General features: G+C 38.2%; 1 protein-coding gene and 1 long non-coding RNA gene across 12 annotated transcripts in view; one reads left to right on the forward strand and one right to left on the reverse strand.

Annotated features, from left to right (window-relative positions):
* LOC131501996 (uncharacterized) overlaps nucleotides 1–15,342 on the reverse strand; it is a 71,840-nt gene extending 56,498 nt beyond the window's left edge. For 2 of the 4 annotated variants that reach the window (XR_009256953.1, XR_009256943.1), the window contains exon 1: nucleotides 15,116–15,341. This is a non-coding gene — a long non-coding RNA (uncharacterized LOC131501996). Of the gene's footprint in view, nucleotides 1–15,115 lie in introns of all 4 variants that reach the window. The other 2 variants (XR_009256954.1, XR_009256951.1) reach the window with 2 other exon arrangements.
* ZNF385B (zinc finger protein 385B) overlaps nucleotides 1–24,304 on the forward strand; it is a 405,481-nt gene that overhangs the window by 262,730 nt on the left and 118,447 nt on the right. The window contains exon 1 of one of the 8 annotated variants that reach the window (XM_058712578.1): nucleotides 20,517–20,539. The exons of the other annotated variants lie outside the window; for them this stretch is intronic. The gene's annotated coding sequence lies outside the window, so the exon portion shown is untranslated. Of the gene's footprint in view, nucleotides 1–20,516; nucleotides 20,540–24,304 lie in introns of those variants that run through there. 8 annotated transcript variants of the gene reach the window in all.

Genomic DNA, 24,304 nt, shown 5'->3' on the forward strand with positions numbered 1-24,304 from the left:
CTTAGTTATTTGCAAGTCCCCTAGCCTTCTTGGAATTTCAATTTCTAAATCCATACCGTGGGTATGTTTTGAACCACAAACAAGTGTACCAATAATTAGACCACTCAAGAGATTCTGTAGAAGATAGAAACATACAGCAAGGCAGTCTGTTGGAAAAGTGAAATACCAGCTGTTACTCAAAAAAGTCTAAATACTTATTCATCCCTGCAGAGGTGTTCCGTTATCTGTTAACATGCACACACGCACACACACACACAAAATGTTTACTCATACAATTATCATAATGTTCATTTACTCATTTATTTTTCCACCTTTCACCAAAAAGGACAGGTTCCCTATATATGGATTAAACCGTGATTCCTCACAGATTTTGGAATTCTTTACAGTAAGTGTCTTCAGTTAGGAATCATTTTCTTCTTTACAACATTTATATCTAAAGCATTTAATATAAAAATCCATTGCTTACAGCAAAGTGTCCCACTACTAATTAAAAAGAATGAGTACAGGGGCGCCTGGGTGGCTCAGTCGGTTAAGCATCTGACTTCGGCTCAGGTCATGATCTCATGGTTCTTGAGTTCGAGCCCCATGTCAGGCTCTGTGCTGACAGCTCAGAGCCTGGAGCCTGCTTTGGATTCCGTCTCCCTCTCAGCCCCTCCCCTGCTCGCACTCTGTCTGTCTCTCTCTCTCTCAAACATAAATACTTAAAAAATAATAATTAAAAATATAAAATAAATGAATAAAAAGAATGAGTACAAAATGCTTCAGGTTTCTGAACCATAAGAATTTAGTAAACTCTTCTTAGAAGGATAAGCAATATTTCCAAGTCTGACTTTTCAAAGTGCAAACAACTAGGTATTAGAAGATGTCAGAATTTGTTGTTATGCGGACAGTCTTGATTACAAAGAATTTATGAAGGTAGCTATTACAATTTTATGTTTTTTTCCAGAATCCAAACTTAAAACTGTAGTAGTGTATATGATTCATGCTTTCGATACATCATGTGCACATTCCCACACACCCCCATACATTTATATTTTGTTTTTTAATAAACACATACTAGAATATTGCAGATTATGTATCATGTAAATGGCCTTCATTTTTAACAGCTGCAAATATATCAAATGATTTATATATCAAAGAAAGGTCTTAACATGTTTTGGACACGTAAAATACCAAAGTGCATTTGAACCACTCCATGATGGGAACCACAAGGAAAATTCTGTGGCAAGCTCTATAACATAAGAACAGTTAGCATCATTCCTGGGAAAACCCACTCCATGCCCCGCCTAAGGTGGTACCTCTCACTGCAGTAAAGCAGGGTACAGACTACATAGCACACAAGCTAAAGCTGCAGAAACAGCCATGGCAGGAGAAACAGTTGAGTGGCTTCAGGCATATCAAGAAAACAAGATCATTTTCATGGATTTTAGGTTTGGCTATGTTTTTAAGATATCTTCCTAAAAGCATCTCAAGATGTACTGATATTGTTTTTGAGTTCACAAAACTTTGTATTTATACAATATCTTTCATTCTAAAGAACCTAGGGAATAACCACCTTACTAACTGCAAACTAGTTTGCAACAGGGTACACAGCAGTTACCATGGCAACTATGTTAAACATCTTTCTTTCACTAAGTTGGAATTTTTTCAAGATTCTTTCTTTGGACTGACATTTTCAATGCCTGAACTCTAGTGAAGATTGTTTTTACTTCTTCATACTGTAAAAAGTTGAATTAATCTTTTCAAAGAGTTTTGTGTGTATTGAATTTTTTGTATCAGGACACTTCAACTTAGAAGTTGAAGTTCCGACCAAGAAAAAGGCCTATGAAGCAAAAAAACACAAAAAAACAAACAAACAACAAAACAAAACAAAAAACAAAACAAAACAAAACACAATGATCCACTTTTCCCCTAACTGTAAGACATGAACATCACATATACTTCATATCTATCTCATGAAATATTCCAATGTTCCCAAACTACATTAAAATGAAAAATAAAATGATATTAGGAAGTAACTTCTATCAATAGGACCCATGAATGAGTGACACAAAGATATCTGTGCATTAGCTGTGTGAGAAGCTCAGATGCAGTGACCAAAGGAAAGATGGATGGAAGGAACACAAAAGACTAATGGAAGCTTAATTTCAAGTGTGAATCTACTGACTTTTGGGAGATAACTGTGAAGGACATTGATCAACTTGGCATTTGCAGTCATTGATGTCATATTAAGCTATGTGCATACTCAAGCATAGGTGCTAAGGCAGTGTATCTTATTGTAAAATATAGTCAAAGCAATATATACATCTATATAGTAGATGTTGTCTACTCCTAAATTGTTGTAAAGTGTTGCTGTGCCTTTTAAGATGGTGCACTAAAGCCACTGTAAAAATATAAACACCAGACAAGTGGTTAAAAACAAGAACTAAGGGGCGCTTGGGTGGCTCAGTCAGTTGAGCCTCTGACTTTGGCTCAGATCATGATCTTGTGGTTTGTGAGTTCAAGCCCCACATCAGGCTCACTGCTATCAGCCTTTCAGTGCAGAACCTGCTCTTCAGATCCTCTGTTCCTTTCTCTGTGCCCCTCCCCCACTAATGCTTTCCCAAAACCAAACAGTTTTTACAAAATATAAGAACTAAGGAAGGAATAAGAGGGAAATAAGGTCTTTTTAAAGCGATAGAGCAGGTACCTGGATGTGGGATGCTGTCATAACAAATAATTAAATAGGTAGGAATAGCTTTGGAGAAGGGAGTAGATAGAGGCTGGAAGACTACTGAGGAGTAGAATAGAAAAATTCTAGATTGCCTTGAATCAACTCTTAGTAGAAATATGGACTTAAAGATGCTGTTGGTGGGGGCCTAGTAGCAAGTGAGGAACATGTCACTAGGAAATAGAAGAATGGAGACCTTTGTTACATAGTGGCAAAGTTTACTGGAATCCTGTCTTTCAGTTATGAAAGATGAGTCGGGATATCTGGCTAAAGAGGTTTCCAAGTAAAGTGTTAAAGATGTGACCTGTTTCTTGCCACTTAGAGTAAAATGCAAGAGGAGACAAATAAATTGAGAGAAGAACTGCTAAACAAAAAGGAACCAAGGCATGATAATTTGGAAAATTCTCAGCCCATGCAGATGACAAAAGATGCTAAAACTAAGAGACCTCTGAAAGAAAAGACCCTCCCCCCCCAAAAAAATCCAAGGTTGGCTATAAAACATTTTGCTAAAACCTTTGAAGGATCAAAACATCAGAGTGTTTGGGCATAAAAAATTTAAGATCATGCCTCATAGCTCTTTTCAATTCAATTAGAGGGCTTCCAGGAATTTGCATTGCCCTCACCCATCAGGAGCCAAAGATAGAGAAGGAATTTATCCCAAAAAGATTTGTGAATATAGCTTCTTTCTAATGGAGAGTACTGTTGTGCCATCCATAAGAGACTCAAAAAATTCTGAAGAAGGTTGTATCAACAGAAACACTACTGGCTTGGACTGAAAGAACAAAAAGAGTACAGAGTGAAAGGAGGCTGTTGGACTCCAAAATTCTATTTACAGGAAGTAGGCTAATAAAACTACTTGACTGCAAACATATGCTACTGTTTGTGAAAAAGGAAGGATGACTCAGGGGGTAGAGGCAGGAGTCCAGAGGGCAGAACTGAGATCCTCCGGATAAGAGTCCAGGCTGTTCAGCCTGTGAGATCCTGAGGTTTGTAAGATCCTGAGCAGAGATTAGGATCTGCTTAGGATTATGGCCAGTCAAGCCCATTCAGACTTCTAACCTACAGAACCATAAATATTAAATGGATGTCATTCTAAACCAATAAGTTCATTTGGTAATTTGTTATGCAGCAATAGAAATCTAATACAAATACTAATAACTAGAGCCACTAAAAGATCTTAGAGAATTTAGTTTATACAATTTAAAAGAGAATAAAGTGGTTCCATGAGGTTTTTATGTGAATTCACTTATAAACTCTTTACAAATGTTGGGAATGCAAGCTGGTGCAGCCACTCTGGAAAACAGTATGGAGGTTCCTCAAAAAACTAAAAAACTACCCTACGACCCAGCAATTGCACTACTAGGCATTTATCCAAGGGATAGAGGTGTGCTGTTTCAAAGGGACACATGCACCCCCATGTTTATAGCAGCACTACCAACAATAGCCAAAGTATGGAAAGAGGCCAAATGATGGATGAATGGATAAAGAATGTGTATCTATACAATGGAGTATTACTTGGCAATCAAAAAGAATGAAATCTTGCCATTTGCAACTATGTGAATGAAACTGGAGGGTATTATGCTAAGTGAAATTAGTCAGTCAGAGAAAGACAAACACCATATGACTTCACTCATCTGAGGACTTTAAGAGACAAAACAGATGAACATAAGGGAAAGGAAGCAAAAATAATATAAAAACAGGGAGGGAGACAAAACGGAAGAGAACATAAGTATGGAGAACAAACTGAGGGTTGCTGGAGGGGTTGTGGGGGGGGATGGGCTAAATGGGTAAGGGGCATTAAGGAATCTACTCCCGAAATCATTGCTTCACTATATGCTAATTAACTTGGATGTAAATTTTAAAAAATAAAAAGTAAAGTTAAAAAAATTAAAATTAAAAAATAATTCTTTACAAACGTTTATAAATGCTCTGAAAACAGTTTTCAAATGCTATACTTTCTATATGGTTTCTATTAAGTTACGAATGCATGTATTTCTGACTCCAGGAGCTCACTGCTTATTCCCCACTTTCACACTCATCAATGCGCACCTACAGAAGTAGATTTTAAGTCTCCCCTTCAGAGCCGTAGTTGTACACAGGTCGTTATGGAATCTTCTATCCCTTACCTTCCCTGCATACCTGTTAATGTCATTCCTTGAATTGTTTACTCTGTGTAGAAATTTCATATATCAACCTGAACCTGAAATATCACTGCAAAGTAAAAGTCAAGTTGGGAAAATTTTGTTTTCTACTCCACTTTTCATCACACAAGAACATAACTAAGTTTCCAAATGAAGGTAAATGGTGTGGCCTATGTTGGAAGAATGGCCAAATCAGCATTCCAGAACATACCAACTTGAGTCATTTTGTTTTCCTGAAGAGCAGTAATAGAAGGTATAGGGAGATAGGAGAGGAAGTTGTATGGCATGCTAAGAATTTGCTAAATTACTGGAGAAAAATAAAAAATAGGCCAAGGTGGGAAGACAAAAACTCTATTTCTTAGGAGAAATTTATGTTCCTGATTTGTTTTTTTTTTTTTAATTTTGAATAAGGAAATTAGTAATTTTATGTTCTCACTTTAAGGGATAATGCATTGGTCAGGCGTGAAGTGCAGAGAACAAATTCGTATTAGCTAATTCAATAAGAAAAGGGGTTTGTTAGAACATATTAAATGACTTCCAGAATATTTGAGATAGCTGAAAAACAAATAACCTTTAGCTTGACTTTCTGGATATGAGTCTAAGCCCTATCTCAGAACTTGGCTTTGACAAGGGGCTACTGTTGCAGCCACAACTAAGAAGCATCACCACCTTGTACCTCTGCTAAAACCCTTAGCATCACAACCAGATGCCTTGACCCAGAGTCTCTTTCCATGTGAACTAATTTAGCATTCATAATTGGTGAAACCAAAATCATATAGAGCGCTAACAAGAGCATACACAAAATGTAGTTTTTAAGCTTTTTTAAGAAGAAATAATAGAAGAAGGTTGGTATAGCTGTTGAACAACCACAGAATCCCCCTTAAGGGCCTAATATTTAAATTAAGAAGGCCTAACGGGCGCCTGGGTGGCGCAGTCGGTTAAGCGTCCGACTTCAGCCAGGTCACGATCTCGCGGTCCGTGAGTTCGAGCACCGCGTCAGGCTCTGGGCTGATGGCTCGGAGCCTGGAGCCTGTTTCCGATTCTGTGTCTCCCTCTCTCTCTGCCCCTCCCCCGTTCATGCTCTGTCTCTCTCTGTCCCAAAAATAAATTAAAAAAAAAAATAAATAATAAATAAATAAATAAATAAATAAATAAATTAAGAAGGCCTAGGATAGCCATTTCATATAGGAAGACAAATTCTCTGTTTTGGAGGTAGTAATAAAAACGATCAGATACTTAAAGGATAATTTTCTTTTGAATCTTCCTAAGTTCAGGTGTTAGGAAGCATTTTAAGTCATAATTTTCATTTTTTGTAATGTAAGGTCTCAGTGATTAATATTAAATTAAATGAACATAAAAATCTGGTTATTATTTTTCACTGGCATTTATTTTAGGCTTATATGAAATGTACGTTATCATGTTATCATAGATCTGCACAGTCTGCTAGTCCTTTCTAACTTATAACAAGGGTTCGCCTACATTACCTGAGACAGTGGCTTTGTTTCATGGTTTGTATAAGGTACTGTTGTCCTGAAATGAGAATCCTACTTAACAAGCTTTTCTTTTTTTTCTTGGCATTATGCCTCCTCTTTATCTGAACTAGCTTCAAAAATACTAGTGTCAAAAATAACATCAGCTTACAATGGGCTTACAGCAGTGATGGTGGTTTTAGTAACTGAGTCAACCCTAGGCCAAGTGCCATAGGCTGGCTCGAGTCATATGTTAGCATATTATTTTCTGTGACTTACGCTCCCAACATTGGGACTTAGATATAGGCAGACACAAAGAAGACTAGAAACCAGTAGTGGTGAATAATCTCTTCCCTGCTGTAACATACGCAAAAAGTAGGTATTATATAGTGTATATGGATGAGTTAACAATGACTAAATGAGCATAGCTGCCATTTGAGAGCACTGGACCCTTTACAGTGGCTTTGAGTATTGTTCACAAGTGAAACCTGATGGAATTAACCACTGCTTATTCTAATATTTATTTAGGTTTATTCCTATGACTGCCAAATTAAGTTGAAATTAGAGCCGCTTAATAACAATAACAAATTAATTTCAATGAACTACTAACCTATATTAGTAGGCTAAGGGCTCAAAGGAAAGCAAGAAGCAAGTAACTAGGACAGGGGGTTAAATGTTTTTAACTTATGCCCTCCTCTAGTAACTGATCTGGTTTCCTTTTGGTCTTTTCTTTCTTTTTGCCTGCTTTTCCTTTTCAAAGTTGGAAGAAATCTGCCTGGTTGTTTTACTCCCACCCCTCCCTTTGCCATCATTACTTATGGTCCTGGAAGTCGAAATTGTAATTTGGATAAGGTAACTACTATACATGGGCATTTTTAACTTCATGGCAGCAGAAAGGTGATGAAGGAAGATAGCGCTAATTAAGGTGGCTGTTTATCCCCGTTTGCTTGGGATGGTCCAAGTTTATGCCTATTAATAGTATCTCCTTTCATTCTCAAAACTGTCCTGGTTTTTGGATAATAAGTTATGAGGTCACCCTAGTAACAACTGAGATGGGCTAAAGGATGGTATAGAAAAATGTAGAAACTTTAAAAAAAATATCCATGGTAGTTGAAATTTGGGCAGAGCCAGTTTAACTTAATGTCGTGTTAAAAATAGCAAGGACAAAATTGCCTTTCTTGACACTGGGGTGTCTGTGTACTCTTCAGAGCTATGTTATCTGTTAGGAGTGTTTTGTAATATTTAAGTAATTGTTCTTATTTATATGCATGAACTAGCCAGCTTATAGAATTCTAATAAGTGAGAGGGTATTTGCCATTCAATAATCTAAAAAATAGTCCTAATAAAAATTCTTAGGGAATTATAGTTCAGAAATTTAAATGGAGGTTTAATAAAATGTATTCATGATGGATTTTAAAAGAAATTTTTTTTCAAGGATACTATTGTTGCTGTTAACTTTGGGTAAAGAAAAACTATTGAAATGGAAAATATTTGAAATGTTCAGCAAACAATAAAATTAATAGAGTGGTGTCTTTTTCAGATAATTTAATATTCCTTTTCATATATAATTTCTGAAGGCGATTTTCTGTTATGTTTCAGTGTTTATTATAGTTTAAAGAAAATGTTTCTTACCCCAAACCAGGTTTTCATTCCCATTGATAGCAAGTAATTCATTTTTATTATAATTGAAAGCAATATTAATATTTTATAGAAATTTAATTGAATCCCAGACAAGTTATTTCCTTTGTCTTCTCTTCTAAGAATAACTTCTTATGGTGGGTTGAATAAATAAAGCTCACTACAAAGACCTAGGTTTTAGAATCCCCAAGTGGATTGTAATAGACAGTTTTCCCATATGAAAATTTACAATGTTCACTTACTATACTTAATATAAGTTGTATGTATTTTTGAGAAGCCATTAGAACATGCTATCAATAAGAAAAAGACACCAAGGAGTAAAATATCGAATGATGAGTGTTGCCAGAAGCCTTCCAAGTACTTTAGACATACACCTTACAATTAGAGGTAACACATTTTCAGTTTAATGCTTTGTTACCTTGTTAATAATTAACATAATGCAACAACTCCATCTGGACCATGAAATAATAGAATGTAATTCCAAAGGAGTTCTTATGGTACATTTTTTTTTCTGTAAAAAGCATCATCCAAAAATCTTATGGTGTACTTTTGTTCAGTATTCTTTCTCCCAATTACTAAATATTAGCACTTCTAAGGGGTAAATTTTGCTGTGGGTTTCTGCTACTGTAAAGATAACACAGGGTTAATCCCAATGTCATGCCTTCATCTCCGTTTCTAACAAGGTGTACTTATTGCTGAAGGAAAACGTCCAATGAAAATGGTAGAGTCCATGTTATGATTGTTATGAGTGAATGGTGTGTTTTAACTGTCCAACTTATGGAGACTATTAAATTACAGTGGTCAGTGCTACACTTATGAGTTAATAAAAATGGCAGTTATTTTAAGGAAACAGGTTTTTCCCCCCCAAATAGACATTAGGTTTGCCTGTGTGAATAGAGGAAGAGGCTGCCTTGCTGCTGGGAGATCGATGTTTTCTCGGAGACAACGAAAAAGGGAGAAGAACAGGGAAAGAGATCTGGTAGTCTCAGATTTGTCTCCTTTTTAAGGCAATTCATAATTTTATTCTTCATAAATGATGTATATAGAAGTTTCAGTGGTTTAATTTTGGGAAAGATGTTGTTTCTGCCCACCTTGTAATCACAAGACACCTGATCATACTGCTGCTAACACCACTACATTTTCTCATTATGGACTGTGGGGAGGCTTTGGGTCTTGTTTTCCACTAAGGAAAAGAAAATAAGCTGATACTTAGAGTCACTGGAGCAGAAGGAGCCGAAGGGTCCAAGTGACCTTATAGAATGGACCCAGCAGGGAGACCTGACATTCAGCCCATAGCTCTGACACTTGATAAATCACTGCAAGGCTCTGCCTGTGCCTCAGTTTACCTATTAATGAGGACAGTCCACATATTCCATTATAACCAATTTATGACGACAAGAGAGAGGTAATAGACAATATTTCTCTTGTGAACCCCCAAGGAGAACCTGTTCTTAGCGTTAAGTAGGCAGAGCGAAGTATAAGCCAAAGCAAGAAGAGAAGGGCCAGTTCTTTTACTTTTCGCCCTAAATCCCTAACAGGTGCTGAGGCACCATCTGGGTAGAACAATCTTGAGATGCTTCTGCAATGAGCCCTTTGTAGGGATGATTATTATACAAAGTCTTTTAAGAAAGTACAGAGGCAAAGAAGTATTAGCCTGGCCAACGCCCTCCCTCCCAGTGGGTTCTGACTCTCTGCTTGGGAGACATATTCCCCAAAGCCCTTTAATATTTTAATAAACATGTAAAATTCTTAGAGGAGAGAGAGGAAGGGAATTTAAAAGGGAGAAATAAAGCTACTATTTATTACACACTACCACATTGTGGATGGCAAAATAATAATGATAAGAATAATAACAACTAACAAAGCAGTCACAGGTGAAATCTGCAAAACAGGTGCAGATTAAGTCTCAGATGCCAGGCTTTGGGCTTAAGCCCTATGCATACATTGTCTCATGTCTCATGTGATCCCGGGAAACAAATTGTAACATTAATCCCTATCTTACAGTGAAAAATAGGTTCGCTCACTTGCCCAAGGTCTACTGAGGTTGTGGAAAATGAATTCAAACCCCAGTAGGCTGTCTCCAGGATCTGCTTTCTCTCTCACTCAATTCTGACAACTCTGTCCGATGGGCACCATCTGCTAATGTAGACGGTAGGGTGAGCGTGAGGTTAGGCAACCGCTCTAGGGTTACACACAGTCTACACAACAGCAAAAATGTTAGTCCTGCCCCCTTTAAACACATACATTCTTCTATGCTATGCTAAATTTTTCTCCTTTATAATTTTTGTCCTGTGGTGACAGTTTAATGAATATTGAATTAAATATCTAATTATAATTAGATCTACCTCACAAAAGGAAAATCAGCAGATCAACACTAGGTTTCACATTAGCAATAAGTATTCACATCACAGTAACATCCTTTTTTTTTTTTTTTTTTTCAGATTGGCCATTGCATAGTTTTCCATAAGAATCTGTTCCTATTACCAAAGTGGGCCAGTTTCATAATTTTAAATCTGCTTGTATCATTGTAACTAATGATATCATCATAACATTCTTCTTTTTTTATTCATGGAGCTAGTATGGTAAAGTAAAGCTTGGTTAATTATTTCTAAATTCTTGGACCCTCCAGTAAAACACTCTTCATATATCAGGTTCAGTGTCAATGGACATATACAAATAGGTAATAGACATATAATCTGGGCTTTGACTGGGGTGGGAGAGAACTGCCATTTCTCTCCCCTTCTCTGGGAGGCAGGAAATTGCTGTGGATTAAAGAAATGTCCATACAAGTTCCCAGTTTTCCTACTTCAGAAATAAATGCGTGTTCTCCCTTTCCCCAACCTTCTTTTGTTCTCTGTTGCTCCCCTTTCCCTACTGAATGTGTGTGCCTGGGCAGCTCTACCTAGTTTGGATTTGATAGGAGAATGGACAGGAAGCTGGATCATTCAGAGTAGAAATCAAGCCAGTTAGTTAGATCAGAGTTAAGCCCCCTATTCATTTTATGTATGCCATTGAGCATCTAGAGGGTAATGGTGATTTTTATTCCCTCCTGGCATTAAGTCTGAGAGGCAAACTGACAAGTAAAAGGAAAATTCAAAATTAAAGTTGACACACCTTCCTTAATTCTTCCCAAGGTGCTTAAGTATGATTATTATTTAATGCCTCTTTTTCCCTGTAAATATATGGGGTACCAGTCAACATATGGAATTGTTCCAGATAATAGAAATCTACCTGAAAACTAAGACCAAAATATGAAAAATACCAGAGAGGCTGGAGATATTGGGTTGGATGAGAACAGGTTTCTGGAAGCCTAAGGTGCAGACTAATGCAGAGCTCTCTCTGCAGTGCAGGGTTTTTCAAGAGTTCCTATCATTTTGTGACATCTTCCTTCCATGTGTAACCCTCAAGCTCAGCCCTACTGCATCATCACATTTTGCTTTTCAGACTCACCACCATTGATGGTGGGTCAAGAATATCATCCATGTACATAAAGGACAGTGGCTTATAACATTTTAAGACAGGAAAGAAAAAAGTCTTCAGTCACTAGGCAGGCTGACCTCAGGGCTGTCAAGCAAATTATGGCAGCCCAGGATGTCTGCTCAGAGAATCATTGTGGTGTGGGAGGTGATGAATGAGTGGTTTTGATAGCCTCGGGCTCCTTCCCGAGAGAGAGAGAGAGAGAGAGAGAGAGAGAGAGAGAGAGACAGACACTAAGTTGGAAGATGATTTTAGCAACCATGGTAGGTAAGTCTGACAAAACTCAAATACCACCTCCTACCTCTCTGCTTGCATGAGGAATGATGGCAGAACTGGGTCTTGACTTGTGGGACGTTCAGTATAAAGATGAGAAAAATCATCTTCCTCATTCATTCCTCCTCTTTGAAATGAAAGTCTGCCCAAGCAGAAGAGGATTTCTATGTATCGGATGTTTTGCTGATCCAGAGAAAAGAGCCTGCAAAATGCTCGCCTTTCCAATGGAGGTTAGAAACTGCCATCGACAAAATGGCACTCAGTTTTTCACCTCCACTCAGTATGTCAAGTCTTTTTATATTCAGGCACCATCAACTCCTAAAGGAATATGAAAGACTATCTTTTGAGAGAAACTAAACATAGGGCAAGTTTGTTTTACTTCACATATTTATAAGTGGAATTTGTTATTAGAAGAAACTGAAAGTTGAATATTCATTAGCATCCTAGATCCTCTTTTGAGTAGGAGACTTGAAAGAAGCCTGGGTTTGGAGAGAATTTTTTTTTTTTTTTATCTTTTCTTCTTCTGTGCTTTTGAGGCTGATGTTAAGTTCTGCCATCTGTAGGACCTGTGCATTTTAAACTTCTTTTACTTATAAGCTTCAGCTCTTTTGGGAAATTGTTTTTGCTTATGTTATCTAAATGGCAGAAATCGGCTTCCATCTCACATAGTCTCTGCATTATTAAAATACAGCTTGTTGTGCAGAGTTTTAATGGACTCTTTAGAGCCTTTACATATTAATGTTATATACAAGGAACTATTAAAGCAGTCCAAATAAAACATATTCACCAGTTAAATGTTCTGTTTTATTTGTGAATGAATGAGTAAAAAGGACAAGCTAGTTATCTAAATGGTCATTTATGAAAAAAAAATTATAACCTAATACAAACTTATTCATCTATCTGGCAACTCAATCACATCATTCCAAGGGAGACTAGAATTTGTTACTCTCTTCTCCTTATCTCTAAACAGAAAAACAAGTAAACAAAAACAATTTCAACCTACTATTGATTATTTATGTATGAAATACATATGGTAAAATCTTAATCCAAGATGGTTATTTTCCTTTTGTCAACAAGAAGAATGTGGTATGTACTTACTGATTTTGAAATTTTTGAAAATACCTCACTAAAGGCTAATTGGTGAAATCAACCAGCTAGAAGGGACAAACAGTAGGGAAAAAGGTGAGAATAAAATCAAATAATCCATCATTTTAAAATTAGCACACTTTTCCTTCTCTCTACCAGAAAACAAAACAAAACAAAACAAAATTTTCCCATCAAATACTCACTTAAATATTCAGTATTAAAACTTTGTTCAATCAAGTTAGCAAACTACAAGGTTGGGACCTGGGCATTCCTTTTTCAAACAGATCAAGTAGCACCTGGGACAGTGCTAAGAGCCTAGTTTAAAATTTTTTTTTAATGTCTATTTATTTTTGAGAGAGAGAGAGACAGAGTGTAAATGGGGCAGGGGAAGAGAGAAAGGGAGACACAGAATCTGAAGCAGGCTCCAGGCTCTCAGCTGTCAACACAGAGCCTGATATGTGGCCCAAACCCACAAACCAGGAAATCATGACCTGAGCCAAAGTCGGACGCTTAACCGACTGAGCCACCCAGGCACCCCTTAAGAGCCCTAGTTTAAAGTCAGTCCCCATTGACAGCTTCTATTCCCCACCCTGCCACTCATTAGATGAGTGACCTTGGGAAAGTCATTTAATTTCTCTCGGCCTTGTTCCCTCATTGGTAGTAATAGAGGCTTGGACTGGATTTGTTCAATAGATAGATATTTACTGATCTCCTGATAAATACCATGTTTCAATAAGACATAAACAAATTTTAGGGACGCCTGGGTGGCTCAGTCGGTTAAGCATCCGACTTCAGCTCAGGTCACGATCTCGCGGTCCGTGAGTTCGAGCCCCGTGTCGGGCTCTGAGCTGATGGCTCAGAGCCTGGAGCCTGCTTCGGATTCTGTGTCTCCCTCTCTCTCTGCCCCTCCCCCGTTCATGCTCTGTCTCTCCCTGTCTCAAAAATAAATAAACGTTAAATAAAAAATTTTTTTTTAATTTTAAAAAGCAGCCCCTGTCTTCAAGGAGCTAAGGGTTCAATGGGGGACACACCTGTAAAAACTAATGCATGCAGTAAAGTAGTTTGATACTACTTTAAGGTATACAAATTTCTTTAAGGTATACAAATATACCTGACATATTGGGGGGCACCACAAGAGGAGTGGTCAGTCCTATGTAGGTTCAGGTGGTAGAAAGAAGACTGACAAGGACTTTAGAGAGAAGATGCTTGAACTGAGTTTGAATGTCATTCTGCAGATGAACAGGGCATAGAGGTGTAAGAACACAGGCCTGTGGGAGGAAGTCAGTATACAGCCTCAGGATCTAACAGATGTCCTGTCTGGCTGTAATGTAAGTATGAGATGAAATATGCAAAGGATGCCTGGAACAAATGGAAAAGGCTTTATATGACATAAGGATTCTGAATTTTGTAAGAAGCCATGCCACAAGTAGTTCTAAGCAGAACTTAAGAGCTGTTCACATTTGTGTTCTAGAAAGATCACTTTAGCAAAGTATGGCAAAGGCTTGGAGGGGGCAAAGATTAGAGGCAAGGAAGCCAGTCAGGAAGCTATCTAGAAGCACACAACAGAGATGATAAAGGTGACAGCAGAAGCTGTCGAGTGGAAGGGAAAGAACTGTAGGACATGAGGAAAGTGATTCCTCTAAAATCACTGAATGGATGAGGGGTAAGGAAGGAGGTGGAGGGACTCTAAACTCCCTTTCAGCTTTTGTCTCCCATGAGTCAATTATTCTGAGGCAGCTGGATCAAAACCTTTCAATTAAAGGAAAGATTCTCATAAACACACCTAATGAAAATATATTTTTAGAGCTTTATAAAATGGCTTATTCTGAATTCTTGCTTTTAGACTAGTGGAATATCGTGTTTTTAAACAGAACTCTATATGGTTAGTACAGAGAGAGTCAAGTGGTTAAAGTTGATTCTTTGTTCAGAAGATACACCATAGGCAAGTAAATTGATACTGTTAAGTCACCCAGAATCGTGCCGTATGCTGTGAAGAGGCAAAAACATTCCGGTTGTGCTTACATTCAGAAATTCTATGAGGTAGCTTAATATAAACACCCACGAGACTCTGAGAGCCAGAAATAAGAATAGAGCCTATAAGCAATATCCACAGCTAACCTGAAGTCAGAACTCATGCTTAAAACTCCTCTTACCCATCCCCACTCACCTTTTTGACTCGGGGTGTGTTTGTCACTTATTCTACCATAAGCACTGTCTTTACATCATTCTAATGCTTTCTACACTTTTCTTGAAAGTTTCTCTCCTTGATCCCATCCCATCCACTCCAGCCCCCTGTAAGTTGGCTACCACCCAGAACATACCAGTAAGATGGCTCTTGCAAAGACCACCATGTCTTCCGAATTGCCAGCTCCATTGGCCATGTCTCACTCCTCATCTGATCTGACCTTTATGCCGTGTTTATGAAACTCTCACTGTGACATCACAATCACTCTTGTTCTCCCTCACCTCTGTCCATGCTGCCACTATCAGGCCCATGGGTTCTTCCTTTCAGCTCTACACTCTCCCTGGGTCATTTCATGCACACATGCAGCTTCTTGATACAGATGGTGTTCATTACCTGGCCGGAGTCGTGTCCCTGTGTTCCATAAATGAAAATTTAACTTTTTTTTTTAAATTTTTTTTTATGTTTATTTATTTTTGAGACAGAGAGAGACAGAGCATGAATGGGGGAGGGGCAGAGAGAGAGGGAGACACAGAATCGGAAGCAGGCTCCAGGCTCTGGGCCATCAGCCCAGAGCCCGACGTGGGGCTCGAACCCACAGACCGCGAGATCATGACCTGAGCCGAAGTCAGACGCCCAACCGACTGAGCCACCCAGGCGCCCCGAAAATTTAACTTTCTATTGGACACCTTTGCCTCCTTGTCCCTCAGGCAACTCAAATTCAACACATCCAACGCTGAATTCCTTCTTCCCCCAAATGTTTGCCTTTTCTGATTACAGTCTCATCTCACCCTGTATTCCTCTGTGGGCATGTACAACTTTTCATAACTCCCTCTACTGCACACCTCCCCATTCCAAACATGCTCAACTACCTTTATTCTGCCAGATGTCTTGCACTCATTATAAACTCTGAGTCTGTGCACATGCTTAGAAGGCCTTCTTGATACATATAAAACCACATACAGTCATTTACTTCATCTGGCTGCATTTTACTGAAATTTCAAGCCACTGTTAAGGATTTACTTTCTCCAGAAAACTTTTCTGGTCCAGACCTCTGTTGTAGGTGACCATATTTTGAAGTTTTATGGTGGCTTTTACTCTTTTGTAGTAGTTCTCAATAAGGTGTGGGGGAGGGGAAGACATAGGAGATAGAAAGGTGCTTTGCCCCGCAAAGGACATTTGACAAGTGACATGTGACATGTGAAAGTGTCTGGAGACACTACTGGTTATAACAAAGGATTGGGGTGCTACCAATATGCAGTAAGTAGAGGCTAGGGATGGTGCTAACTACCCTCCAGGGCATAGATCCCCACAACAAAAAATCATCCCGTACAAAATGTCATTAGTGCTGAACTTGAAAAACTTTGTTCTGTTCTAATTCCATATTTCTTTTTCCATTTCTCTCATTAAATTATAAGCTTTTGGAGAACATGGACTGTGTCTTATTCAACGTTATATATGTAGGAAGTGACAGGTTGTTCAGCATAGTAGATGCCCTGTATGAGTGCATAAATAGGTGAGTAGATGGATGGATGGTTTGAATGGTTTCCCATTCTAGCCCAGAAAAAAAATCTATAGTTATATGTAGGCTGAGGACAATAAGTTTGATGTGTCACTCCTGAAGTCACCCTGATGCCACTTCTACTCTTTGAGATGTTGATCATGGAGAGAAGTGGGAAGATTCAAACTATGGATGCGTGTTTCTGTTTTGTTGTGTATTTTAGTATATGTCACTTTATTTATTTAAATGTCTTATATTGGTGAGTGAATTAAAACAATATATGTGTTTATACCCATTGCTAGTAATCAACAAAGGCTGGGCACATATGATAAACAAGACATTTTAGCATGCTGTGATGAGAAAACATGGTTTGATTTAAATTCTGGTTTCATTCTGGGGCACCTCGGTGGCTCAGTCGGTTAAGCATCCGACTTGAGCTCAGGTCATGATCTCACAGTTCGTGGGGTCAAGCCCCGCATCAGGCTCTGTTCTGACAGCTGAGACCTTGGGGCCTGCTGGGGATTCTGTGTCTCCCTCTCTCTCTTCCCCTCCTGCCCCCGTCTCTCAGAAAAAAGTAAACATTAAAAGAAAGTTAAATTCTGGTTTTGTTCTAATACTGAGCTTTGTAAACCTAAACATGAGTTTTATTGTCATTGATCTTTAATTTTTTCAACTTTGTTTTGTTTTGATAATGACATGAACTAAATCATATAAAGTACATGGTACATAGTGCTCTCAATAAATCTGACATCCCTCTGCCTCTTCTCCAAACTACCTCTATTAAGAATTGCATTCGACTCAGAAACAGAGCCCTGATAATCATTGCTTAAACAGATAGTTTATTTTTTCCCCCAGAAAATAAGTCTGGAGGTCTCCAATCCAGGGTTTGTATGATGTTTAAGGAATCCAGGCTCCTTTTAGCTCAATACTTACCAATGCTAAAGTATGGCCCTGATATTCAAAATGCATGCTAGAGTACCAGTCACCAATGCTGTGTGCCAAGCAGCAGATTAGAGGACAGAGTGAGGATGGTGATGATCTGTCTCTTTTAAAGAGAAAACAGAATACATTCTTTTATTTTAAGTTTATTTATTTTGAGAAAGACAGAAAGTGTGAGTGGGGGAGGGGCATAGAGAGGGTGAGTCAGAATTCGAAGCAGGTTTCGCACTGTCAGCGCAGAGCCCAGTGTGGGGCTTGGACTCACAAACCATGAGATCATGACCTGAGCCAAAGTCAGACACTTAACCCACTGAGCCACGCAGGTACCCCCAAAATACATTCTGACACAGTAAGAGTGCTTATGTGTAAATTGTTTAACACCTAGTATCTTGAATATAAAGGACAGAGGGGCCCCTGGGTGGTTCAGCATCCAACTTTGTCTCAGGTCATGATCTTGGGGTTTGTGACTTCAGTCCCCACATCGGGCTCTCTGCTGTCAGTGCAGAGCCCACTTTGGATCCTCTGTCCCACCCCCCTCTCTCTGGCCCTCCCCCATGCTCTTCCTCTTTCAAAAATAAACATTAAATAAACAAACAAACAAATGACAGAAATGTAGCACTTAAGAATTCATTTTACCTTTCTATACCTAACGTTATTTTATTACCTCTAAGTCATGTGCATGTGTGTATGTTGTGTGTGTGTGTGTTCCCAAATAAATTTACTATATTTTAATACAGACTTACAGAAATGGAGCTCATCCTGGTAGCAAAAAGCACACCCAAAATTTTTCCATAAACAAAATCAGGAATCCTTAGATCAGGGTTAACATGACTAGTGATAAGTCATATTGCTATCATTTATCCAATTTATCATTGGTTTGAAGTGATGAAAAGGGCACTTTACCTTTGTGATATTCTTTAAAAAGAAAAAAAAAACCAAACTCCAATTCAATTATGAAAAAAAAATTAGACAACCCCAAATTGAGGGACATTCATAAAATACCTCCTCAAACTTGTCAAGGCCATGATAACAAAGGAACAACTGAGAAACTGTCACAGACTAGAGGAGACTAAGGAAGCTTGAGGCATAAATGTAATGTGGTAGTCTGAGATTGGACCTTGGACAGAGGAAGGACATTAGTTTAAACACACACACACACATACACAACCAAGAAAAAACAAACAAACAAAAACTATAAGAGGCACATTAGAGGAAACTGGGTGAGGAGTATATGGGAACTCTCTGTATCATCTTTATAATTTTTCCATAAATTTTAAAAGTATTCCAAAACGTGGCATCTCGGTGGCTCAGTCGGTTAAGCATCTGACTCTGATTTTGGCTCAGGTCATCATCTTAAGGTTCATGGGATCAAGCCCTGTGTCAGGCTCAGCACTAACAATGCAGAGCCTGCTTGGAATTCTCTCTCCTCTCTCGGTCCCTGCCTAGCTCCCATGCACCCACACTCTGCTCTCCTTCTCTCTTGGTCCCTGCCTAGCTCACATGCACACACACTCTGTCTCTCCCAAATAAACTTCAAAACAATAAAAAATTTAAAATATAGGGGCGCCTGGGTGGCTCAGTCGGTTAAGTGTCCAACTTCATTCAGCTCAGGTCATGATCTCACAGTTGGTGAGTTCGAGCCCCAGGTCGGGCTCTGTGCTGACAGCTCAGAGCCTGGAGCCTGCTTCAGATTCTGTGTCTCCCTCTCTCTCTGCCCCTCCCCCAGCGGCACTAGGCACTCTGTGTGTGTGTGTGTGTGTGTGTCTCAAAAATAAATAAACATTAAATAAAATAAAGTAAAAAAATAAAACTACTCCAAAAATGTTTATTTTAAAAAATATGAATTACTGGCACACATCGAAAGCCTGTTACGTTCATTTGTGTAGGACATTACCTACAATTGATACATTTGAGAACAATCTCCACACATGCAGGGCTTTGTCTAGTTTGTTTCCTGCTGTTTCCCCAGTGTCTAAAGAAGTACCTGACATAGACTAGGCACTCAGTAAATGTTGTTAAAAGTTGTTAAAAGTTGAATGAATGCACATATGGTTCCTTCTGAGAATGAATTTATGTGTTAACATAAGGGTAACATCAGGAAAGAAAATGCATACCAGAAAAACCTCTGATCTGTTTCTGAGTTATTGTGATTTTTCAGTATATTATTTTGTAAATTGTTAGAGCATTCTTACTAGTCCTCTACCTCATAGTCCAGGAGAATCAGCATACTTTTTGTCTATAATTTTTCTAATGGAACATTTTTTGAGGGGTAGGTCCTGGAGGAGTTGGTAACTGTCAGACACTTTATTAGAAATAAAGGGGTTTGTAGCACTGATTCTAATTCAAGGAAACCGAAACCTTTTTATAATCCTATCAGATTAATAGATCAGGGATTAGAAAGCTGCACAACACTAATTTTCTATAAATTAGTAATTTTCTCTCTATTAGTATAAAAAAGAACTAATGGGAAAGGCACTTGATTAAAATCCCAGCCTTACCACTTACCACCTGTGTGATTATAAAAAAGTTCTTCAATCCCTCTAAACCTTAATTCTCTGTTAAAACTGGGATAGTCGTACCTCACAAGATATATGCAGTCCTCTATTAATGAAAATACAGGATAGATTGCTGTAACAACAGCCCAAGGACACAGTGGTTTTCTCAAGGCAAATGCTTGTTTCTGCCTCATCTAACAACTCAGAAATGGTATAAAGGCTTTTGGGGAAGCCTCCATCCTGTTGCTTAGCCGTCTCTGGTCTGCATTCCTTTTATTGCATGCTCAAGTCACCACCACTTCCACATTCCAGGCCACCAGAGGGAGGAAAGCTAGAGGAAACATACCTTTCTTTCTAAGGGAATGACCCGGAAGTTATCACTTCAACTCCTATCTCATTGGCCAGAACTTAGTCATGTGGCCCCAGCTAGCTGCAAGGGAACCTGGGAAATGTTTTCTTTATCTGGGAAGCAGTTTGCTAAACTAATACTTCAGGTATCATGGAGAGTAGCAAGAAAACTAGCAGAGCCTTCCTTAAGCACCTGGAATAGTGCCTCACATGGAATGAATGCTCACCAAATGATATTTTCTTTAAATCATCTGGAAGGTGATTAGTGTGAAAGGAGAAGGTAAGTGGAAACATTTTCTCAACTATGCATTACTTAGATTTTAGGATAGATCCTCCTGGGAAGCTGTGTTTACATTTGAAAACTTGCCTATCTTCTTGTAAACTAAAACACAACTCCCAAGAAATGAGGTTTATATCATCCTAAGGAAAATAAGCTGCAGAAGTAATAATTCAATGTGTACTTGTTTTTATATTTAATGGCTTCAGCTCACTACCCTTCTAGCTGAGGAAACTCTGGTAGATTAATTTACAAGTAGCTGTGCTCTGGTGAAAAGGGGAAGATGCAAAGTGAACTATGCTAGTCATTTTTAATGTAGAAATTCCTTTGTTTGCTCAGTTGTAATTTTGTTCATCAGAATTTTTCCACTGTTTACTCTTTTCATGGAGTCAGTTTCAAGCTTTTGGCAATAATTTATATTTACAGACATGGGACTGCATCTTTGGAAATTTTTCCATTTTTCTACTGGTTTGGTTTGATTGTTTTCCTGAGGATATTTAGTATAATCTGCTGAACTTGGACAGTTTTATTCTAGGCAAAGCAGTTTATACTGAGCCCCATTTATGCTAAGCCTGCCTAGGACATTTTTACATTCCATGGGTCCTAACTGTAGGTTTTCAGCCCCTCATGTGATCTAACAGGCCACACGGCCATCCAGCTGGCAGCTGGACAGGACTCAGATGGCCCTGATTTTTGGTGACATTGGTAACATGAGGGGTGAACATGATACTGGTTATACTGGTTGGCTTGGGCTGCCATAGCAAAATATCATAGACCAGGTCCCCTAAACAACAAATATTTATTTCTCTCAGTCCTGGAGACTGGGAAGTCCAATGTAAAAGTTCTTGCCAAGTCAGTTTCTGGTGAGAACTTTCTTCCTGGTTTGTAGGTAGTTGCCTCCTCTCTGTGTCCTCACATGGCAGAGAGAGAGTACTCTGGTATCTCTTCCCCTTCTTGTAAGGTTATCAGCCCTATTGGATTAGGGCCCCACCCTTATGACCTTATTTAACTATCACTGTAACTATCATGCCCTACCTCCAATCTATATTCACTTTGAAGGTTAGGTCTTCAACATATGAATTTTTGGAGAATGAAAACATTCAACCCTCAGAACTGACCCCCCCCCTTTCATTTATCATGGTACCCACAAAGGGTGGATGTTTTTCTGATTGCCCTGTGCCACCCTGGGCAACCTACTTAAAAGCTGCTACAGTAAAAAATTGCTCTGGTGGCTTCCTAAAGTCTCTTTCTCGAGTGAAATATTTGGTTTAATGTCATCGTTTGGCCCCACAAAATGCCTTGGGGATTGTAAAATGTTAAGGTATTACAATGTAATAAAGTGTTATTTGTAGAGCACTCTACAGTTTTCTTGCCTACATTATCTCTTGAATCCTCATGGTAACTCTGGAGGGATGGTTGGGATATATTATTGGCTCTATTTTATATATTAGAAAATTGATTGCCACTGAGACTTCATTCCAGGCCTTCCAATTTCTAATCTATAGCAGACCATATATGAGCTGGAGTTTGGCTCTGGAGTCACTGAAGTTTGGTTTCAATCTAAGTTTTGTCGCTTATTAACAGTAAGTGGGAAAATTACTTAACTCTCTAAAATTTCTCAATCTTCTCTGTGACATGAAAATTAGAGTACACCTCACAGGTTTCTAATGAAAAGTAAATTATGTAATGCATAGAAATTATTTAGCATAACACCCACTGCACAGAAAATTGTTCAAAATTGTTGGTTATTATTTTTTAAGCACATATCAAATCCTATTGCATTGAGTTTAACTGTCAAACCAAATTTATACATTTTTTGGACTTGAAGATAAAATATTATTCAAATTATGTAGACTATTGTACACAAGCTTATAAGTGTTATAAAATTCATAATATGAGATATGAGCACCTTAACTGTCACCTGAATATCTATCTCTGTGTGTGTATATTCATTCTTGCCTGGTCAAGCAACAGATTAACACAGTTAATAATTAGCAGATATTTTAAACTCTACCAGTTACACTTTAAGCAAGCCAATGGGATTTTTTATCTGACTTTGGTTTGAGGTCATTACATGCTCACTAATAAAGTAAACTGAGTTTGGAATTCTTGTTTTTTCATTTCATACCAGTAAGCCAATAACAGTCAGCATATGCTAATAATTGTGATTAAAAGAACATTAAAGAAGCAAAGCTTTAGCTGCTTGAAATTTGGTATACAGAAAAGGACAGTTATTTGCAGTTCTCCAAATTATCTAGGAAATAATTTCTACCAAAATACATATTTTCCTATGAGTCTGATTCTAAAAGTCTAACATAAGAGGTCATTGTCACATAAGCTATGTCAACCATAACGACTGGGAAGTAGTCTGCCACTACTGTGCCCAGATTTGTCGGGTAATCTAATGTGTATGTGGGGATAAATTAATAATACATACCTTAATTTGTCTTGCACATTAATCCTGATTCTCAAATGGAATAGTTAATTACAGAATTTCATACATTTCTAGATTTAATATGTACATGTGATTGTGGATATACGAGTGAGTAAGGGAATGTTCTTATTCAGATCATTAGTTCTGGTTAAAGTTTCATGCGAGAGGTCAAATAAGCTTTTCTCAGGTAGGAGAAACTGTGCCAAACCTGGAGTTAAGATACTTTGGAGCAAAGTGCATTAGCATTGTAAATGTCATTAACTCTGATTTGCTGAACAAACAATGAAAGGCCAATGTGACTTTCAGCCTTCAGGAACACGGTCTAGTGACTTTGAAACAGAAAAGAACTACTTCCCGCTAAGTACATGAGTTAGTAAATTCTGAACTGTCTTGATTGGAAATTAATAATACTAATGACTTGAGTTGACCCTAAATAGTTCTCAGCATCTGGGCAAAGCAACTATGAATATATGGATGCGTAAGGTATCTGGTAGCATAAAATTATTTTCTTTTTATGCCTCATAATGGTCTCAGTGTGACTACTCATATGGACAGACACTGACACATACCCTCTGATGGTTTTGATTTGAGAAGGGAAGATGACTATACTATGACAGTTTGCTTTGTGTATACCTGTTACAGTTTTAATATATGGTTTAAGTTGTAGTATATACTCAGAAAGGAGAGTTACACATTACCTTGTATAGAACTCATTCACTACCTTTGTCCCATATGTTTCTTTTGTTTTCCCTAGTAGATTCTGGAGAACAAGGATCATGTCTCACTCAGGATTAACACAGGACCTGGCTCATGATAGATGCATAAGAAATATTTGAATGAATGCATGAATGTATTTGAACTAATAAGTGAGTCTATGATACTTAAATGTGCAACACATAAATATGAACATGTATGAAGAGTTTTATCCATGTACATATGGACGCATACCCAGACACACACATGCACGCACACACATGCACACACACACACCCCATATTCAGAGTACTGTAACTAGTTAAAGAAAGTAATGTCTAAGGTATCTAGCCAACAGCAATACCATATAAACATGTAATTAAATAATGAGTAATTGTCAAAACAGAAAAAAATTAATAATTTATTTTTTTAATGTTTTAATGTTTATTCATTTTTGAGAGGAAGAGAGAATGCACAAAGTGGAGCAGGAGCATAGAGAGAGGAAAACACAGAAACTAAAGCAGGCTCCAGGGTCTGAGCTGTCAGCACAGAGCTGGATGCGGGGCTCGAACTCACGAACCACGAGATCATGACCAGAGCCAAAGTTGGACACTTAACCAACTGAACCATCCAGTTGCCCC

This window comes from Neofelis nebulosa, chromosome 2, assembly GCF_028018385.1.
Source record: "Neofelis nebulosa isolate mNeoNeb1 chromosome 2, mNeoNeb1.pri, whole genome shotgun sequence".
Lineage (NCBI taxonomy): Eukaryota > Metazoa > Chordata > Mammalia > Carnivora > Felidae > Neofelis > Neofelis nebulosa.